Below are 21,352 nucleotides of genomic sequence, written 5' to 3' on the forward strand. Positions count from 1 at the left end.
GCTGGATAATTCTTTGTTGTGAGTGGCTCCCCTGGGCACTGTAGGATATCCAGCAGTACCCCTGGCCTTTACCTACTAGACGCCAGAAGCTCCCAAGCCCCACCCCCACTACTGCCTCCCACATTGTGACAACCAAAAACATCTCCAGACATTACCAAATGTTCCTTGGAAGACAAAATCTAGAACCACCAGTCTGGAACCATCCTATATACTAGCAGTATTCACTATCTCAGAAGGGATCTGAGAGTTAAGAATCAAATCTGTAAGAACTTTGTAAGATTTGGAACAAGCCATCTAACCTAGAATTATTTCCTTCCTGTAACTTAAAGCCAAGTGACCATCCCCCATCCACTTCACCCCAATCCCTTCAGACATCCAATGAACCAGCAGCCGTTTAGTGATTTGAACCATGAAAGTAAAAAGAATTAGAGAAAATGCAGCTGTGTGAAACATAAATCAAAGCCTAGTCCAAAATCTCCCCCGACCACCTTCTATCTAATGTTAAAAGAAAGGAAGTGAAAGGCAGTGAGGACAAGGGCTATGGCCAGGGTCAATTGTCTGAGGTGATACAAGCCAAGAACAGACCTTGTAGAAGACTGGGTCCTGGTCCAAAGACCTGGTTATTCCAAACCTGACCTCCTTTGGGAAGCTTTACAAGAGTCTTGGCGAGGTGCAGTGGCTCACACCTGTAATTCCAACACTCTGAGAGGCCAAGGGGGTAGGATCACTTGAGCCCAGAAGTTTGAGACAAACCTGGACAAAAGAATGAGACCCCCATCTCTATCAAAAAAAAAAAAAAAAAAAAATTAGCTGAGTATGGTGGCACACACTTGCAGTCCCAGCTACTTAGGAGGCAAAGTTGGAAATACCACTTGAGCCTAGAAGGTCAAGGCTGCAGTGAGCCTTGATCACACCACTGCACTCCAGCCTGGGCAACATGGTGAAAAGGACCCTGTCACACACACACACACACACACACGAGTCTCAATTCTGACCACCATTTACCTTGGGCAACTCACTAGATAGTGCCTCATTTCTACACCTGTCAAATGAGGATAATTGTAAAACCTACTTCTCACGGGTGGTTTTGTTGGTTAAATAAAATCATGGCCAGGTACAGTGACTCACACTTGTAATCCCAGCACTTTGGGAAGCTGAGGCAAGAAGATCACTTGAACTCAGGAGGTTGAGGCTGCAGTGAGCTATGATCATACCACTGCACTCCAGTCTGGGCAATAGAGCAAAACCCTGTCTCAAAAAAAATAAAAATAAGAAACCATGCATGGCATATAGTGGGTGCTCAATAAATGTTAGTCATGGCTGGGTGGGCATGGTGGCTCACTTGAGCTCAAGAGTTCAAGACCAGCCTGGGCAACATGGTGAAACATTGTCTCTACAAAATATACAAAATAAATTAGGCAGGCATGGTGGAGTGCGCCTGTGGTCCCAGCTACTTAGGAGGCCGAGGTGGGAGAATCTCTTGAACCCAGGAGGTCAAGGCTGCAATGAGCTGAGATCACTCTACTGCACTCCAGCCTGGATGACAGAGTGAGACCCTAACTCAAAAAAAAAAATAATAATAATAATTATCCACACAAAGCCTCTTTCGCTACATGACTGTTTCAGGTGCACCTTATACAGCTCCTCATCAAAGTTGCTTTCTTATTAAAAACAGAATTTAGCCAGATATGGTGGCTCACACTTATAATTCCAGCACTTTGGGAGGCCAAAGCAGGTGGATCACCTGAGGTCAGGAGTTCAAGACCAGCCTGGCTAACATGGTGAAACCCCATCTCTACTAAAAATACAAACATTAGCTGGGCATAATAGTGCAAGCCTGTAATCCCAGCTACTTGGGAGGCTGAGGCATGAAAATCACTTGAACCCAGGAGACAGAGATTGCAGTGAGCTGAGACCACACCACTGCACTCCAGCCTGGGCAAAAAAAGAGTGAGAGTCTATCTCAAAATTAATTAACTAATTAATTGTGAAAACTTCAGGCGCTTCATATCCTTTTGGAAACTGAATCATCTTAGGCAAAACAAATAACCACACCATCTGTGGCTCAATTAAGCAATAATAAAAACAATTACACCTCATGGGTTCCACTGGTGTTGACATGACATTGGAGAATAAAATGCTACAGCCACTGACACTTTCTATAGCCATGGTTGCAAAACATTATCCATCATAGCCTCTTCTAACTCCATCCAATTCTAATGCTTTATGACTTTTTAAAACATCTCTTCTTTGGTCATTGCTTGAGACCATTTTATTCCTATGAGTTTGCAAGTATATGCGCAATCTTTTTTTAGAATAATCTCTGCTTGGGAGGTTGCAGTGTGGTGCTAAAAACAAACAGATAAAGCTTCCACCACTATAAGCTCCAAAAGCCCTGTGTGGTGCTCACCCTCATATCCCGGCTCGCTTTAGGTACTAGAAACTCAAAAACTCAGTTTGCTAGAGATACAAATCAGCCTTTCACTATGTGGTTTAAAACGTGCCTGTATCAGCTTTCTAATTTCCACCTACATAATATGCAGAAGAAACACAGCAGACCCTTTTTACAAAGCTTACAAAAGTTACATAAGAAACAGACAAGAAATACATTTATGTGTTCTAATGGATCCATTTTTATAGTGTCAATATTTACAGTATGAATTTGCATGTCTCTCAGTGATTATAACTCACAAGGAAATCCACTGTTTCATCTTATATTTTCTTTTTTCTTTTTTTTTTTTTGAGACAGAGTCTCGCTCCATCGCCCAGGCTGGAGTGCAGTGGCGTGATCTCAGCTCACTGCCACCTCTGCCTCCCAGGTTCAAGCGATTCTCCTGCCTCAGCCTCCCAGGTAGCTGTGATTACAGGCACCCACCACCGCGGTGGGCTAATTTTTGTATTTTTAGTAGAGACAGCGTTTCACTATGTTGGCCAGGCTGGTCTCGAACTCCTGACCTCAAGTGATCCACCCGCCTCGGCCTCCCAAAGTGCTGGGATTACAGATGTGAGCCACCGTGCCCGGCCTCATCTCACACTTTCCTTTATCTTTCTCTTACTTGTTATGTGGGATGAATCTCTATTCACACAAATTTTTGTTTTCACTATTAAATATATATGGCATTTAAGGCCAGCCACAGTGGCTCACGCTTGTAATCCCAACACTTTAGGAGGCCGAGGCAGGCTGATCACAAGGTCAGGAGATCGAGACCATCCTGTCCAACATGGTGAAACCCCCTCTCTACTAAAAATACAAAAAAATTAGCTGGGCATGGTGGTGTATGCCTGTAGTCCCAGGTACTCAGGAGGCTGAGGCAGGAGAATCACTTGAACCCTGAAGGCAGAGGTTGCAGTGAGTCAAGATCACGCCACTGCACTCCAGCGTGGTGACAGAGTGAGACTCTGCCTCAAAATAAATAAATAAATAAATAAATATGGCATTTAATATTATAAATTAAGTACATATACATGCTAAATATATTAAATATATTTCGTGTTAATTATATATAAATATATACATGTACTTTAAATATATTTATATTAATGTGATTGCATATTAAATATATAATATAAATGTTAAAATTTTAGTAAATATATATGATTAATTTGAATTATAAGTTTGATGACTGAAACTATACTTAGGTCTTTTTATCAATGTTTGTCCCCAACCCCATTTCCCCATTACAGTTTCCTATATACCCTAGATACTCAATTAGCATTATTTTGTCATTTGTGGTATGTAAGTAAAGATCACACACTTTATATTTGCCAATGTGGACATAAAGAGAAACACTGACATACAAAATAGTTGTCTAAAAGAATGTGAAGGGCCAGGCATGGTGGTTAACACCCGTAATCCCAGCACTGTGGGAGGCTGAGGCAAGCTGATTGCTTGAGCCCAGGAGTTCGAGACCACCCTGGGCTACATTGTGAAACCCTGTCTCTACAAAAAATACAAAAAATTAGCCAAGCATGGTGATGCGCACCTGTAATCCCAGCTACTTGTGAGGCTGAGGTGGGAGGATCACCTGAGCCCAGGGAGGTCGAGGCTGCTAAGCGCCACGATTGTGCCACCACACTCCAGCCTAGGCGACAGAGCAAGACCCTCAAAAAAAAAGAAAAGAAAAAAGAAAAAATGCTAGGTAGCCAGGCAAGGTGATGTGCCTGTAGTCCCAGTTACCCAGGAGGCTGAGGCAGGAAGATTGATCGCTTGAGCCCGAGATGTTACAGTGAGCTATGATCATGCCACTGCACTCCAGTCTGGTGACAGAGTGGCACCTTGTCTCTAAAAATAAAATAAAATAATGCTTTTTCTAAAAATGAATGATAGGCACTAGAGGTGTCTCCTGCTTTTGCTAGAGGCACTGGATATAAGAGGGGAAACTTCCAGCCGGGCGTAGTGGCTCACGCCTGTAATCCCAGCACTTTGGGAGGCTGAGGTGGGCAGACCACGAGGTCAGGAGTTCGAGACTAGCCTGACCAACATGGTGAAACCCCGTCTCTATGAAAATACAAAAATTAGCCAGGCATGGTGGCACGTGCCTGTAATCCCAGCTACTCGGGAGGCTGAGGCAGGAAAATTGCTTGAACCTAGGAGGTAGATGCTGCAGTGAGCCGAGATCGAGCCACTGCACTCCAGCCTAGGCAATAGAGCGAGACTCCGTCTCAAAAAAAAAAAGGGGGGGAAACTTCCAGCATCTCCTTGGAATGTTTGAATCTCAGTAAACACACCCAAAATTGAGCTCCTGATCTCCTCTACCTGCCTCAAACTTGTTCTCCCCCAGTCTCTGCCATCACAGCCAGCAACACAGATCAGAACCCCTCATCCTCAGTCCTCCCTCCAGGCCATCACCACATCTTGCAATTTCTGCTGGCCACTGCCAGCCTCAGACTCAGGTCATAAAAGAGGCAGGTAGATACACAGAAGAAATCCCATGCAGGCCACTGGCTCTCCCCACCATCAACGCCACTCCCAAAAATCAACTCCTGGTCAGGCACAGTGGCTCACACCTGTAATATCAACATTCTAGGAGGCCAAGATGGATGCATTGCCTGAGCCCAGAAATTCAAGACCAGCCTGGGTAAAATAGTGAGACCCTGTCTCTACAAAAAAATCAAAGAATTAGCTTAGTGTGATCACGTGCCTGTAGTCGCAGCTACTTGGGAGGCTGAGGCAGAAGGATCACTGGAGCCCAAGAGTTTAAGACTGCAGTGAGTCATGATCACACCATTGCGCTCCAGCCTGGGTCAGGGTTATCTTTTAAGAAGCCATCTTTAACCGCTTTCTCTTAGGCCTGGATTAACAAAATGCAAACTCTTTTCCGTGATGTTTAGTGACCCACATGCTCTGAGTCTCAGTAATTCCCATAACCCTACCTTGTGCCCATCTCCTCCTTGCTGGGCACCTTGCACTGTTGCAAGGTCGGCCTTCTTTAAGTCCCTCAACATGCCAAGTGTTCCCAGCCTTAGGACCTTCATGAATGCTACTCAAAGATGGACATCTCCCTGCTCATCAAATAACTTCAGCCCCACCTCCCTGGAGGACCCTTCTCTGATGACCTCACTTATGGGATTCCCACCCACTATTGTGTAGTACCTGCGGGTTCCTGGTTCCTTCAGAGCACTAAATCTCACCTCCAACCCACAAAGAAAGTCCCAGAGGATGGAGAATCTTTATTCACCACTGAGTACTTATTATCCAGTGTCCAGCACATAGCAGCTGCTCAAACAGCAGTTAAGTCTGTATCTAGGCCAAGCACGGTGGCTCACGCCTGTAATCCCAACATTTTGTAGGCCGAGGCGGCGGATCACTTGAGGTCAGGAGCTTGAGTTCAGCCTGGCCAACACAGCGAAACCCCGTCTCTACCAAAAATACAAAAATTTGCCAGGCCTGGTGGTACATGCCTGTAATCCAGCTACTCAGGAGGCTGAGGCAGGAGAATTGCTTGAACCTGAGAGGCAGAGGTTGCAGTGAGCTGAGATCACCCCATTGCACCCCAGCCTGGGTGACAGAGCGAGATTCAGTGTCAAAAAGAAAAGAAAAGAAAAGAAAAACTCTGGGCCGGGTACAGTGGCTCACACCTGTAATCTCAGCACTTTGGGAGGCTGAGGCAGGCGGATCACCAGGTCAGGAGTTTGAGACCAGACGGGCCAACACAGTGAAACCCCGTCTCTACTAAAAATACAAAAATTAGCCAGGTGTGGTGGCACGAGTAGTTGCAGCTACTGGGGAGGCTGAGGCAGGAGAATCACTTGAACCTGGGAGGCGGAGGTTGCAGTGATCTGAGATCGTGCCATTGCACTCCAACCTGGGTGACGGTGAGACTCCATCTCAAAAAAAAAAAAAAAAAAAAAAAAAAAAAATTCTGGGCTGAGCACAGTGGCTCACGCCTGTAATCCTAGCACTTTAGGAGTCGAGGCAGGTGGATCACAAGGTTGGGAGTTCAAGACCAGCCTGGCCAACATGGTGAAACCCATCTCTACTGAAAATACAAAAATTAGCCAGGTATGGTGGCGGGCGCCTGTAATCCCAGCTAGTCGGGAGGCTGAGGCAAGAGAATGGCTTGAACCCGGGAGGCGGAGGTTGCAGTGAGCCGAGATTGTGCCACTGCACTCCAGCCTGGGCAATATGAGCAAGACTCCGTCTCAAAAGAAAAAGTCCTATATTTAGGCAAGAAAATAAGTCCTTTCAATGTGTCTAGTTTAAGTCATTTAATTCATATTTATTGGTTCTATATTTTGGTAAATAATTACCACCAGCTGCCTCTACATAGTATATTAACAAAGACAAGTCTAATTTAACATTTATATGCTATTCATTTTTTCTTTTCTTTAAAAAAATTTTTTTTAATAGAGAAGGGGTTTCGCCAAATTGCCCAGGCTGGTTTTTAACTCCTGGGCTCAAGCAATCCACCCACCTCGGTCTCCCAAAGTGCTGGGATTACAGGCATGAGCCACTGTGCCTGGCCCCCCATTCATTTCTAATGTACCATTCAGTACATGTGATAAGAAATAAGATGATTTGCGGAAAGAACTTTGAACATTAGCTCTTTGTTTATTAGCCATATAATTTGTGTGTGTATTTTTTGCACTCCTCAACAAATTGTGATGATGTCTTCCAAATCAATTTAGAAGGAAAAAAAAAATCCAAATAATTCTAAATCAGCCACAAACCATGATTGACAACAGTCATAAATAACTACATCCAGGCTCTTCATCTACTCTCAGCAGACTTTATGTACTACTGCCTTTTTTTACTGCAAAGAACCTTCCTGGAGTCTGTACTACCTTCAAGATGGTTTCTAGGGTCCCCAAGCCTAGTAGCCACAGGATTCTACCAGCAACTGAGGAAGCCCTTTTCAGTGAATTATGGATCCAAACAAGGCAAATGAACACAGAGAGGGAACTGTGCCTCCCAAGGCCAAGAAAAGCAACTTTGCCAAACCTAGATAATTGTCCAAAGGAGAGAACGAAGCCAGGGCTAGCAAACAAACATGACAGATCAGAGAATTGTTTTGCCATTTGGTAAAAGGCAAGATCAAGTATTTGTATAAAGGTTCTGGGGAAAAATTAAAGACTCAAACAATGACTCTAGCACTTCCATTTCATGCCAGGTCAAGACAAAAATACCTAATTGAGCTCTACAACCAAGAACAATCTAAATGGAATTCTGTAGCAGCAATTGACACTTGTGAAAACCTCAAAGGTGAAAAGAGGTATTTAAGACAATTTGTCTTGACAGTTACTCTCAGAACAATCATTAATTATAATCAAACGACAATAGAAAAGGTGATAAACAATATAGTAACATAAGTCAGTCAGGTATCTGTAGGGCATGCAATTCACGAAACAGGTTCAAAACAGAGGGCTATACATTTAGATGTAAATCACAAAAAGATTGCCAAAGAGGAGGCTTTGATTTGGAAACAGGGAAGCTCTGAAACGGGGAAGTGCTGAAATGATTGCAACATCCCCACATTTGGCCCTGCCTTGCACGTTACTTAGTCATCAGCCTCTATCAAGGACTTGTGGTGGCAGAGAAAATAAACCACAGAAAACATGGCAGCCTCCTAGGAGAGGTCTGGGAGAAAACCCATGCTCATTCAGAAAGGTATGTTCGTGGTTGTATTTCGAGTAAAACGCTTTCAGTCACGCTTAAAATGTATAAAAGCCTGTGTGTCTTATTCATTTATTCAACAAATATTTATGGAGCACCTACTCTGTGGCAGACACTCCTCTAATGTGCTTTGGATACATCAATGAATGAAGTAGACATTCTAGTCAGGGAGAGACAGACCATAGGTCATACAATTACATAGCATGCTACAAAGTGATAAATACCAGAGAAAGAGCAGGGTAGCGACACGGAGGATGTGGGTAGGAAGGAGGAGTGGCTGTTTTACCCAGGAAGAGGCAGAGCAAAGACTTGAAGGAGGTGAAGGAGTGAAGCATGGATATGTCTGGGGATGATGATTCAGGCATCAGGGGCAGCCAGTGCAAAGGCCCTGTGGTATGAATGTGCTGGGCACACCCCATCAAGAAAATGAGTGTGGTTAAAGCAGAGGGAGTAAGGATGTGTGTGGTAGCAGGTGAGATTAAAGAGGTGATGGGGCTTAGAAATAAAGTCACTCACTGGCTTTTGAGTGAGATAGAAAGGCTCTAGAAAGTTTTCAGCAGGGGACTGATACGATTTTGACTTCTGTTTTAAAAGAGTCACTCTGGCCAGGTGCGGTGGCTCACGCCTGCAATCCCAGCACTTTGGGAGGCCAAGGTAGGCAGATCGCTTGAGGCCAGGAGTTCAAGACCAGCCTGGCCAACATGGTGAAACTCCATCTCTACTAAAAACACACAAATTAGCCAGGTGTGGTGGTGCACATCTGTAATCCTAGCTACTCAGGAGGCTGAGGCAGGGGAATCACTGGAGCCCGGAAGGCAGAGGTTGCAGTAAGCTGAGATCGTGCCACTGCACTCCAGCCTGGGTGAGAGTGAGACTCCATCTCAAAAAAAAAAAAGTCACTCTGGATACTAGGTCAAGAAAGGAGTTTGCGGGGAGAGCAGTGAGGACAAAGGTGGAAGCAGGGGAGCAGATAAGCAGATTCTGCAGATGCATCCACCCTTCTGACACTAGCTGTAGCCAATGGAGAAAGGGCAAGACCTTTTATACATGACTAGGGTGTATGAGAACATGGGTGTAACCATTTAATTTCAGGGTCTGTGTGCCTCCTGCAGTTCCCACCAGAGAAGTGACTCCTAGGTTTCACACTGGGCTTGTCCGTATCATATGAGCTGGCAGTTTCTGTTTACTCATTGGCAAATACCTTGAGGTAGATCCTGGAGCCCACAATGTGGAGCAAAAAGCAAAGGAGGTCCCTGAGCCAAACTACTGTTTGCACCAAATGGGAAGGGCTAACTTGTTATTCGATTTCTCTTTGCTCTGCAAATAGGATTTCACTAGAGGCAATTCTTTCAATACTTCTTCAGCCCCCTGTTCTTCCTCATCTTTTCCTTAACTAAGAGTACACCGTCAGCCCACCAGAAAAGCCACACTGCTGTGACTCATTGATATTCACCTGATACTGCTCTTTCACTCTTGGATTTCTTGGCTGACTCTCCGTAATTTTTAGAGGTGAGGTCTCACTATGTTACCCAGGCTGGAGTGCAGTGGCTAGTCACAGGGGCAATCATAACATACTAAAAGCCTTGAGCTCCTGTCAACCATCGATGTTCTTGCTTCAGCCTCCCAAGTAGCTGGGACCACAGGCATGAACCACCACGCTCAGCTCTTCACTCTCCTAATTTTGAGAAAACGTACTTTTTTCCTTCTAATAATGACCTAATAAGTTTTTTCTAATTATGAAAAAATGCACTTTTTCCCTCCTCATCATCGCTTATTGGCAACTCTCAGACTTTTTTTTTTTTTTTTTTTCTCCTCACTGCCTGTATGATCAGGTCTTTATTCAAAAGAAACTGTCCAAAATAATTTGACCTTTATGAATAATCAAATTTAAGAGTTTATGCAGCAGGTTTCTTTTCCTCTGGCGTAGGTTTCTTTTCTGCAGGCTTCTTTTCAGGGGCTGGTTTCTTGGTATATGCTGCCTTTTTTCCCACCAGAGGCTTCTTCTGCTTCTTAACACCAACAGCAGCCTTCTTTCCTTTCTTACCTTCCACAGGCTTCTTGCCTGCAACTGCCACCTTCTCATCTGATTTGGCTTCTAGTGCTGCTGCTGCAGCAGCTGCCTTATCCACCCAGAGCTTGTGATTCCTGGACTGGCGAAGAATGGTGTTCCGGCGCATGGTCTTTGCATATGGGTTTAGCTTCGACATGATTCTCAGGTTTTTCAGTGGGTTCTTCTTTAGGACTCTGCGATGAATCTTCTTGCGTGGTGCTCCAAGGGCTCTTTGGATCTCTGGGCTTTTCAAGATTCTGCTAAGATCTGTATTAATCATCTTGTGCATGGGAAGACTGTAGTTACTCTTGAGGGAAGCAGCTTTACGCCAAGTGCCATACAATTCATCTAACTTCCGGAAAGTACTTTCAGTCCAAATGCAGAAACGTCCCACATGCCCACCAGGAGGAAGCTTCAAAATGTTCAGTTTGCTTACATTAAGCAGAGTAATTCCAGGGATGTTTCTGAAGGCCTTGATGATACCATTATCCTCATTATAGATGATGCACGGCCCCCTGCGCTGGATACGGCAACAGTTTCTCGTTTTGCCTTTGCCAGCTCTCATTCCCTGAGAGGCATAGACCTTTTTGATATCATTCCAGGCTTTAAGTTTCTTACGAAGCAAAACAGCTTCCTTGGTCTTCTTGTAGCCTTCAACTTTATCTTCAACTACCAAAGGAAGTTCAGGAACTTCCTCAACACGATGACCTTTAGACGTGACCAGTGCTGGCAGGGCTGAGGCAGCCAGAGCAGAACAGACAGCATATCGTTTTTGGGTGTGTTCCCTCTACGATGCCAGCAGCGCCAGGTTTTGGTTGCTGCAAACATTTGGCCTCCACGACACGTTTCCAAAAGCACCCTGGCCAGAGCGGTGAGTCCCACCACCTTGAACTGTGGGAATTTGAGCCACAGCTCTGCCAGTACCCCAAGACTCAGCACTGGTCTGATGACCTGCTAATTCACTGACAGTGTAGGGCTGTTGTTTTTGCGCAAGTCGGTGTGAACAAAGTTCACAATATCTGGTTGAATAGGAGCCTTGAATACAGCAGGCAAAGTGACATTTTTGCCAGATGACTCCCCCTTTTCGGAGTACACCGGTATCAGTGGGCGAGCACACGCCATGGCCGAGAGAGGAGACAGCCACGCTCCTCTCAGCCCAGCTGCTGCCATAGAAAAAGCCTCTCAGCCTTTTAAAGGATATTAAATAGCAGAAAAAGAGGTATAAAGTTGTTTGCTTGTTTGTTTGTTTGTTTTTAGATGGAGTCTTGCTCTGTCGCCCAGGCTGGAGTGCAGTGACGCAATCTTGGCTCACTGTTACCTCCACCTCCCGGTCTCAAGGGATCCTCCCACCTCAACCTCCTGGGTAGCTGGGATTACAGGCATGCACCACCACGCCTGGCTAATTTTTGTATTTTTTGTAGAGATAGGGTTTTGCCATGTTGCCCAGGTTGTTCTCAAACTCCTAGGCTCAAGTGATCCACAGGCCTTGGTCTCCAAAAGTGCTGGGATTACAGATGTGAGTGACCAAGCCTGGCCCAGATTAATTTATTTAATCCTTGTAATAACCCTGTAAGGTAGGCATTTTACAGTTGGGGAAACTGAGTCACAAGGTTTTCTTTTTTAGTTAGCCTGCCTAAAGTCACATGTAAGTGGCAGAACTAAGATTGGAACCAAGGCAGTCTATGCTCCTAGTCACTCTGCTATGGAGTGTGAATTTAGTATGAATAGCCATCCTTTCCCCAAAATCTGCATCTTTAGCTAAATCCTTTTTTTCTCTCCATGTGACCAAACTTTGCTGATTACCCTGATAACAAACTAGCCCACAGAGCTGAGATCTCCTCCACGCCAGCATGCTGCAGTCTTTTACAATCTAACTAAATTCTAAGCTTAAGCCACAACCACCTCACTCTTCCCTGGACAAGTCTAAAATAGTAAGATCATCCTCATGGAGAAATAGATCATAGATATTAACTGGTAGAACATAAAACAAAAACAGAAAACCACAAAAACATTAGGCCATTGCATTTTCTGTTAATAAAAAGTTGCAGTGCCCCATTGAGTTTTCTGTGTCACCAAACCCTCCCAGTTGTAGTTACACAAAGGCAACTTTGTCTTGAGAAGGCTACTGGGAAGATGGGCCTAATCTTGGCAAGGGCTTGGTGTACCGAGAACCATGTTATTATTTTTAAAACTAAATGACAACACACAAAAAGAAATATTATTTAAGCCACCTTTTCTTTTTTCTTTTTTTTAGATGGAGTCTTGCTCTTGTTGCCCAGGCTGGAGTGCAGTGGCGCAATCTCGGCTCACTGCAACCTCCGCCTCCCAGGTTCAAGCAATTCTCCTGCCTCAGCCTCCCAAGTAGCTGGGACTACAGGCACCTGCCACTATGCCTGGCTAATTTTTGTATTTTCAATAGAGACAGGGTTTCACCCTATTGGACAGGCTGGTGTTGAACTCCTGACCTTGTGATCCACCCACCTTGCCCTCCCAAAGTGCTGGGATTACAGACATGAGCCACCGTGCCCAGCCTAAGCCATCTTTTCAAAAGTCACGGTGCTATTATCTTCACCAACGTGGAACCCTAGTTTTTGAAACATGAATGGTTTACCTGTGCTTACAAGGTTCAAATACACATTTTCAGAATAGGAATTAAATTGATCTAAGAGAAATAACACATGAAAAAACCCTGTCCATTCTGTACTTCTATACTTTTTCTTTTTCTTGGGGCATGTGAAATGCTTTACAAACATGATAGAGCCAGGTCTCGGTACTCTGAAAGGTAGATACTTTTTATTATAATTTTAATACGCTGGCATTTCCTTGGTCAGGTACAGGCATCCTGTTCCTGTTTCAGCTGCACAATGCCCTGCATTCATTGTACACTCACCCACTGCCCATTGGTACATGTACTTAACTCTTGCTCACCCACATGTGGATTATCCATAGCGTCTGGAAACAGGTTGTCTTCCACCCCAGTTGGTGGGTACTCAAGGCAAAACTGACAATGCATCGATGCAAGGCACAGTCAGGAGGCCAAAGCTGTCAGCAACTCCCCTTTCATTCAACGTACACCCACCAGGAACCCACTATGGTCTCTGTGCAGGGCCACCATGTTCATGAGAACCACAAACATACAGTATCCCCAAAGACAAATATCGTGATTTGGGGAGACTGGATGTTGTTTTCTTGATTAATGTGGTTGACTGTAATCTATAAATAAAGCATACATTTTTCAGAACCAGAAATCTCCTGAGACCAAAACATTGATATTTTCCTAAAACACCAAGGGTTTTCAGGGTTACACTAGCACTCTGTTTTCTCTTGATGTCATCTCCCTGAAACGGCCTTCAGAAAAGCAGAGATTGTGCTTTTGACTTCTAAAATGACTCCACTCTAAAAGCTTTGATAGGGTGTACCAAAAGAGCTACTATAGTCACAATCACTTCTATGTGATCAGCTTATTTATGTATTTTATTTTACAAACACATAAACCATATGCATCTAGACACACCCACAAATCATTTTTGACATAAACTAAGTTCCTATGATGACAAAAATGGAAGATTCACAACGACAAAAAAAGACTTCTCCTATTAAATATGTAAGTTACTTAAACTGAGCTGTAATTCTTTTTTTTTTTTTCAGATGTCCTTAAACCACACAGAAAGTAGAGGAAAGGCAGAGAGTGGGAGTATGGTTGAAGGGTTTGTGCCTTTTGTAATCAGTTTACTTTTGGTTGTACCAAGAGATGATATCTTGAATTCATTCAAACTAGTGTCTATTGCAGCACACTAGGAACATTTGAATTACAAAAGGGAGGAGGAGCGTCCACTTCCCACAGTTGCTAGTTTCCCTGCAATCCTTTGAGGGCCTTGGTAATCTCCATGTGAGCTTTCTGGTAAATTCCACACTAGGACCACATTCAGAACCTACCTGTTTCTTGGCCATTTATTCCTCTAGACACTCTCTCCCTTTCTACTTTCACTGGAAAATGAAAGTTTTCCTCCCCCACACCTTTTTCAGAGCAAAAGATACCAGATCCTTAAAAGAAGGTGGTCATTGACTTCAAGGGGAGGAGATCGCCCTCCCCAATGCCTCTCCCCTGATACAGACGCTGATAGAATAGATGGGGAAGCAACTATGAGAGAAACAGAAACAATCAAAACTCCAGCTCAGACGATCTCAGGAGTTTTACTGACAGGATGATTCAGGACCACACACAAAAAATGGCAGGGTGCCATTTCCCTGAATCTCTCCTGCATAAGATGGAAACAACAACTCGAGGTGGCAGCTGAGCAATTAGTTACTGATCACTTCTATGACAATTCTCTGGAGGCTCCAAAGGCCTCCTATCTTAAAACCCAAGTCATCTCTGCATTGCTATTATTGAAAATCTTTATCCAGTTGCTCTTTGAAGCCATTACTTGGAACAGTAATGTTGGGACTAACACACACCTTTTATGATATTAAAATCAGCATCATCATTAAGACACAGAGACTGTTCCCAAGAGGGAAAGAAAATATATCTCCTAATCAGGCCAGTAGCTGAAACACTGCAATATAACCTTTAGCTTGGAATCACTGTGACAAGCACTTAAAGCTGCATTTAATGTCTTCATTGTAACTTCATGAAAGTTTGGCACACAAATTCTACCTTCATTCTAAACATACCCTTTTTCCTAAGTCTCATGAATCCCAAACTTAAACCCTCTTCAGAGTAAGTTATTTTTCCCCAGAATAATGTATCTTCTGGGATAACCTAATCACAGTTTCCCTTGAGCCTGGGTCCAATTTTAAGAAAATCTTCCACCTTCATGCTTGTATCCACTCCCCTGACCTTTTCTGATAAATCAGGAGACTTAAGATTTGGAGGTGGAAACTTACCGAAATAGCCAAATGCTTTTCTATAGCAATGAAAGCTCAGTCATTTGGGACATGATTTAATCTTGAGCTTCGGAGCAGAATTTGAAAAGCAAATTAAATCCTTTTGTAAGAAAATAATTTCGCCTACTTTAACCCAATCTTTTAAAAAAAATCATTAGGTAGAACAGTAAACCAAATAGTCTAATATGAATGTTCTTACCATGTGAGGAAAAAAAATATGAGTAGTCTTTAACACTGGTTAGAGCAAGTGTACAGAACATGTGTCCAGAAGCATGTAGTTCCCTTGCTTTGTGTCTTTATTTCATCCTCAGTATCACCACTGCTTTGGGCAGAATTCTTTCAAAATTTAGGTTAAAGCAGCACAGTGGGGGAATCAAAAATAAACATGTTGACTATTAAAAATACAGAGATTGGTACAAAAAAATGATGATGATGAATTCTCAATCCTACAAACTTCTGTAAACGCAAAAACCAAGAGGAAGATAATAAATCTTTAATAATTGATTGATATTCAGAATATCTTGATCTAATTAATTTAAGCATGGCCTACCTAGCCAGGTAAAGGACGGCACAGCTAGGCTTATTTCTTCATTTGACACATACTGAAAGTTAATCATGAAGCTAGGTGCTTGAGAAATTTCTGAGATCCCATTCTTCCAGTGTGCAGTAATTGAGTCAAAGAGGCCAACAGTGTGTATATCAGAACAAGATGAAGGGTAAAGCAGACCAGAAAAAAATATTAAAACCCAAACCATCTCTTCCTTTCTTTTTTGCCTTCTGTTTTCCTTTCAGACTGGGTTGATTTTAGTTCCCTCCAATACTTCAAGGCAGCAATCTGACAAAGATCATTGTTTAAATGAATAGCAACACAAACTCCCACAAAGTGATCTCTTCTTATCCTCTAGGTTGAGTACTTTGGTTTATCTAGAGGTTGTGTGTTATGCCGCTGACCACCTTTCACCTTTTAGAATCGGCACCTGCAATTCTCCAATGCTCTGGATCTAATTGCCAACCTTTCGAGCTCAAAACTTCAGCAACCCCTTCATGTTGGGTTGTCAACCCTTTGCTTTCCCTCCCCTGAGAAATTTATATGACCTTGCCTTAAAACTTTGAAAGAATACATTTTTAAATCTATATTCTTGCTAAAGAAAACAGTGAGTCATTAAAATACCACCAGGAAAAAAAAAAAAAGGTTTGATTTTTAGTTCAGATCGGTAATGACCTGTAAGTACCTTGGTGGTATCTTCCTATCACTTATGCCTTGGGACAGTACCCAGGAGTGGCTGAACTTTTACCTAATTAAAAAATGAGTCATTTATTTGAAAAGTTCCACTTCCATTTATTTTATCTGATTTCTTAAATATCCGGTCAACTGCTAATTTGTCAGATGTCATAATTCGTCAGCTCTACCCTTTTCTACAGGTTGAATTTTTAATTTGAAACAACTACACCTCCACCGAGTGTTACTTGCAGAGGTAAATTACTGCAGGAAGACCCCCCTCTGCCTTGGTTAACACTTAAATGAGATGCCTCCTGTCCAGGACGCTTCCTCAATCTCACTGTAATAATCTGAGTCTAAAGTCACCTGTGCTTCTGGGCGGTCCAATCATGTATTTTCAAGAGTGAAAAAAAAATCAGTTTCTTTTATGGAAAAAGATATATCACTACAGGAAACACGATGGGGCTGACTGTATGATTATCTGCCTTCCCAGAAGCTGACCCTTTTCAAACCTTTTTATAAACACTTTATTTCCCACTAAATATACCAAGAGACAGAAGGTGAGTGATAGCATGAGGGATAAGAGCTAAAAAGAGAAGAAAAAGAAAAAAATATATACTTCAAAATTGGGACCCAAATGTAAGATTAAGGGACAATAGTTAGAAGGAATACCAAAAAACACCTTACCTTTCCTTGTTAAGTTTTTGGAGCCGCCCACTTCAGAAATTAACACCATTCACAGCCCAGGAGCAACTTAACACAGCTAGGAAGTCACCTACAACATCTTCTCGTCCGCCTTCTTTTTAATGTAAAACCAAAATAAGGAGTGTCCAGCGACTCCCCACCGCGCCGCTTAAAGCAACAGAGCGTTTTAGGCTTAACTCCCAGGCTCTGGGAATTCCAGTGGGTCAGAATTGCTTAACCTTGGAGACCTGCAGAGAGAAAGTCTCCAGGAGGACCGCTCCCCAAACCCTGGTGTCTCTCTATCCCAAGCTGCACATTCCACAGTGGAAAGCGGGAGCTGCGACCCGAAGGCAGCGAAGTTCTCTCGAGCTCAGCTCCGGAGGCCGGGAGCGCGCGGCGGTTCCACACGCAGAGCGGCGCCGGGTCCCGGCTGAGTGGGGCGCTGCGCACCGGAGCGCTCAGCGTCTGGTCTGCGGGCCCTTCCCGGTTCCCTCCCTCTCTCCTCCCGCCGCCCGCCCCCTGCCGAGGCCATCCGCCTCACAGTAGCAAGGTTGTGTCTCGTCTACTCCCTTCCCTTAAACTCACCAAACCAGATTTTTACTCCCAACACCAGCAACTTCCCGTAAATCTGCCCTGAAATTTTATCCTGCTCGCTGAGCCTCCCCTGGCTAAAGGCCAGTGCCACATTCCTCTTGTTTTTAGGAGCGCAGATACCTTTGCTGAAGGTTCAAAGAAAATCGGCCTTGATGGCAGAGATTGGGGGACTTGACCAGACGGACTTCTCTCCCCGCCCCAAAAGTCACATGCCTTTCAGACACCCAGAAGTGGCACCTGCTCCACCTGGGGGCATCTGTCCCAGTCAGACGCTCGGCCCCCTTTCGGCTGTTGGAGAAACCCAGCCAGAACCACGTTGGAGGAATTAGGAACCTGCTGTTGAATTTCAAGCCGATCGGAACCGCCCCGTTCCCCTTCTTACCCCCATAAAGAAGTCGCTGGACGAGGTGGGATCTCCGCGACCCCCGCGTGCCCTAGGAGAGCTCCCGGGGCGTCCTTACCTGGGGCCGAGCATGGCTTGGCCGCACGCAGGCAGGAGCGTCACGCGGACGGGGCCCTGACCTTTGCCGGGGCCTTCGCAGCAGGGCCTGGGGCCTGGGCGCTGCTCGTTCAGAAGTGGCTCATTTTAATGCGCTCTGACATAGAGTTACGAAGTGTTTCTAGAAAGGGAACAAAAAAACATTGCATTTAGAAACAGCAGCCAAGCTCTCGCTTCACCTTGCCTGCTCTCTGGGGAGTTGGCTCGAACCCCCACCCCATCCCAATCCCCAAGAAACCCAGATGTCCGCAATCCGCGCCCCACCCCCTTCGCCTTACCTGTTTATACAAGAGTTAAGGAGCCTCCCGCATTTCAGTGGAGCGCTAAGCCTGTTTGTAGGCGCGGAATGGGCCAACAGGAATCTAATTCTGTGACTAAACAAACGAGAAGAGGAAGCAGGCACCACCAGGAACCTAAAACAGAGTTGTGATTTCGGGTTGCAGTGTCATTCAGCTGAGGGGAAAAAAAAATACCGGGCTACTTTAGTGAAAGAATGTTCTAAAAATGATTCTTTGCTGGTTGAGTTAACACATGCAAAGAGCTTAGAACGGTGCCTGGCACATAGTGTTAGCTGCCGTTATTGTTCTTATTATTATTTACATTATGGCTTTTTTCTGAAGAAGGGGCGTGTGGTCAGAGTTAGACATGGGCCGTAGCCCCAGCACTGCCACTCACTAGCTGTGAGGCCATGAGCAAGATATTTAATCTCTCCCAGCCTCAGTTTCTGGAAGATTCTAACGATGGGATTTTTACAAACAGTTTACATTCATTGTTGACAGTCTTGAATACAATGGGAAATAAAGTCCCTGTAAAGGGTAGCCAATTGAATTTCATCTCACTTAAAAGTTACAAGATTGACAAGAGAAATGGAGATTAATTTGCCTGCATTCCATGAAGCTCACTAATAGGAAGGAAACTCAGGACCCAGGAATCATCCATCTGCTGTGCTTAATTCTCATTTGTATTTTAGCACTTGACCTGGTGTCTAACCCTGGGAGAGTTACTTATCCCAGACTGGGCCGGACAAATAATGACCCTTGCCGTTTGAAAAGCAGTATGAAAGAGAGGGAAATGATTTTGAAATTCCTCATAAATATTAAAAAGTGATTATTGAAGGCTAAAATGTTATCAATGCCTCCACCCTTTATCCTCCATTTAACTTCACATTTAAAGAAAGAAATGGCCGGGCACGGTGGCTCAAGCCTGTAATCCCAGCACTTTGGGAGGCCGAGACAGGCGGATCACGAGGTCAGGAGATCGAGACCATCCTGACTAACACGGTGAAACCCCGTCTCTACTAAAAAATACAAAAAACTAGCCGGGCGAGGTGGTGGGCGCCTATAGTCCCAGCTACTCGGGAGGCTGAGCCAGGAGAATGGCGTGAACCTGGGAGGCGGAGCTTGCAGTGAGCTGAGATCTGGTCACTGCACTCCAGCCTTGGCGACAGAGCGAGACTCCCTCTCAAAAAAAAAAAAAAAAAGAAAAAGAAATCATAATCCCTTTCCATTAATGAGGCCCTTTCTACTTTATGGAGCACTTTCACCCTTCTTACCTTATCTGATCCTTATAAAATGATCCTATGAGCTATTTTGTCCTCATTTTACAGATGAAGACACTGAAATCACACGGGTTAAGTATAAGTCCAAGCACTGGGCAGTGAGGCCGGGACTGGTTCTCAGTTCTAATTTTTTTTTTTAAAGTTGAAAAATCAAACTGGATTTTATTAAAATATATATAAATAACCCTCATTTTTGTTTATTTCATCAGTATTGGAAAGTTAAGTGAAAATTAATTAAAAAGTAGTAGCCCTAAGAGAGCAAAATAAAGGCTGAAAGGCAATCAAGAAAACCATAAATTTAAAAGCAGCATTTGCCACCTTTGGGAAAAAGAATTCCTTAAAACCAGCAAAGAATTCTGGAGCATTTTAAATCCTTCTGATCGTTTATCTTCTCTTGAGGCAAAATTTAACCCAGACAAATTCAACATTTCCTGCATTTTAGGTTCATTCCTTGTCAATACCAGCCAGCATGTACTGTGAACAGCAGGCAGTGGGAACTCTTTTAGCAAAGTTCCCTCACCAGACCTAAAGGTTGACACTGCCAGGCACAAACTATGGCTCCACCCCCTTAAGACAACTGAAAAACTCAGCTCCATATTAGCCTGAAGTTTTCTTTTCTTTTCCAGAAGTATCTGGATTATGGCCTCAAAAAAGGCTCACCGTCACAGACTGTCCAAGCTGAAGGATTCCAGAGGGGACATTCTCGCTGGGCACGGTGGCTCATGCCTGTAATTCCAGCACTTTGGGAGGCCAAGGCAGGCAGATTACCTGAGGTCAGGAGTTCCAGATGAGCCTGACCAACGTGGTGAAACCCCATCTCTACTAAAAATACAAAAATTGGCCGGGCGTGGTGGTGGGCACCTGTAATCCCAGCCATTCGGGAGGCTGAGGCAGGAGAATGGCTTCAACCCGGGAGGTGTAGGTTGCAGGGAGCTGAGATTGCACCACTGCACTCCAGCCTAGGTAACAGAGTGAGACTTTGACTCAAATAAATAAATAAATAAAATAATAAAAATAAAAGGAATTTGAAAGTGTGGAGATCAGTGACTCCAGGTGAACCGGAAGTGGAGTCAGGGAAAACTCCTGCTTGAGGAGGCTCAGGTTCCACTTCAGGAAGTGAGTCCTCATCTCAGAGAGGGTCAGTTACCCTTTCTCAGATGTTGCCTGCTCCTTCTTCAGTTTTGCCCACTGACACCTATGAAGTGGGTATATCCTTTCTTCTTTTTTTTTTTTGAACCCCATATCCACTGGAGAAATGGGTATAATTCTTGTTCCTATTTCTCACTGCCCTCCCCAGGATCATGACAAAAATAAAATAGATTTTTCTAAGTGGCAGGCTATAGCAAAACAAATGTGGACTTTCATTATTTCTTTTTTCTGGCTAACCTTGGCGCCTGTTTTATTATTATTATAATTATTTTAATGCTTAGGCCCACTCCATTTTCCGGGGGCATTTTAGTTTTCCAGACCCTTGTCTTTTACTTTCTGTTTTCTTCTTTTCCTTCTGCCTATGAGGCAATGTTCCAGAATGAGTGCAAACAGCATGAAAATTAGTTTCTAATAGATTTGAGTTTGAATCTCAATTTTTCCTCTGAGCTATGTGATGTTGGACAAATTGCTTAATCACTTTGAGTTTTAGTGTCTTCATTTATAAATTAATAACACCTATCTTTCTGGATTTCTTTCTTTTTTTTGAGACGGAGTCTCACTCTGTTGCCCAGGCTGGAGTGCAATGGTGCGCTCTTGGC

At 44.0% G+C, this 21,352-nt stretch overlaps 1 protein-coding gene and 1 pseudogene across 7 annotated transcripts in view; both read right to left on the reverse strand.

Moving 5' to 3' along the window:
* The window catches only part of RBM47 (RNA binding motif protein 47), a 213,254-nt gene extending 194,833 nt beyond the window's left edge, over window positions 1-18,421 (reverse strand). For 4 of the 6 annotated variants that reach the window (XM_030921772.1, XM_030921777.1, XM_030921793.1 and 1 more), the window contains exons 1-2: window positions 18,325-18,421; window positions 18,009-18,167 (exon numbers count right to left, since the gene is read on the reverse strand). The gene's annotated coding sequence lies outside the window, so the exon portion shown is untranslated. Of the gene's footprint in view, window positions 1-16,956; window positions 17,426-17,929; window positions 18,168-18,324 lie in introns of those variants that run through there. The other 2 variants (XM_030921773.1, XM_010384646.2) reach the window with 2 other exon arrangements.
* Window positions 9,531-11,321, reverse strand: LOC104679151 (annotated as a pseudogene). Its single transcript, XR_004054496.1, has one exon. The product of XR_004054496.1 is annotated as a 60S ribosomal protein L4 pseudogene (transcript).
* Window positions 18,422-21,352: the final 2,931 nt, after the last annotated feature.

This window comes from Rhinopithecus roxellana, chromosome 2 (assembly GCF_007565055.1).
Source record: "Rhinopithecus roxellana isolate Shanxi Qingling chromosome 2, ASM756505v1, whole genome shotgun sequence".
Classification (NCBI taxonomy): Eukaryota; Metazoa; Chordata; class Mammalia; order Primates; family Cercopithecidae; genus Rhinopithecus; species Rhinopithecus roxellana.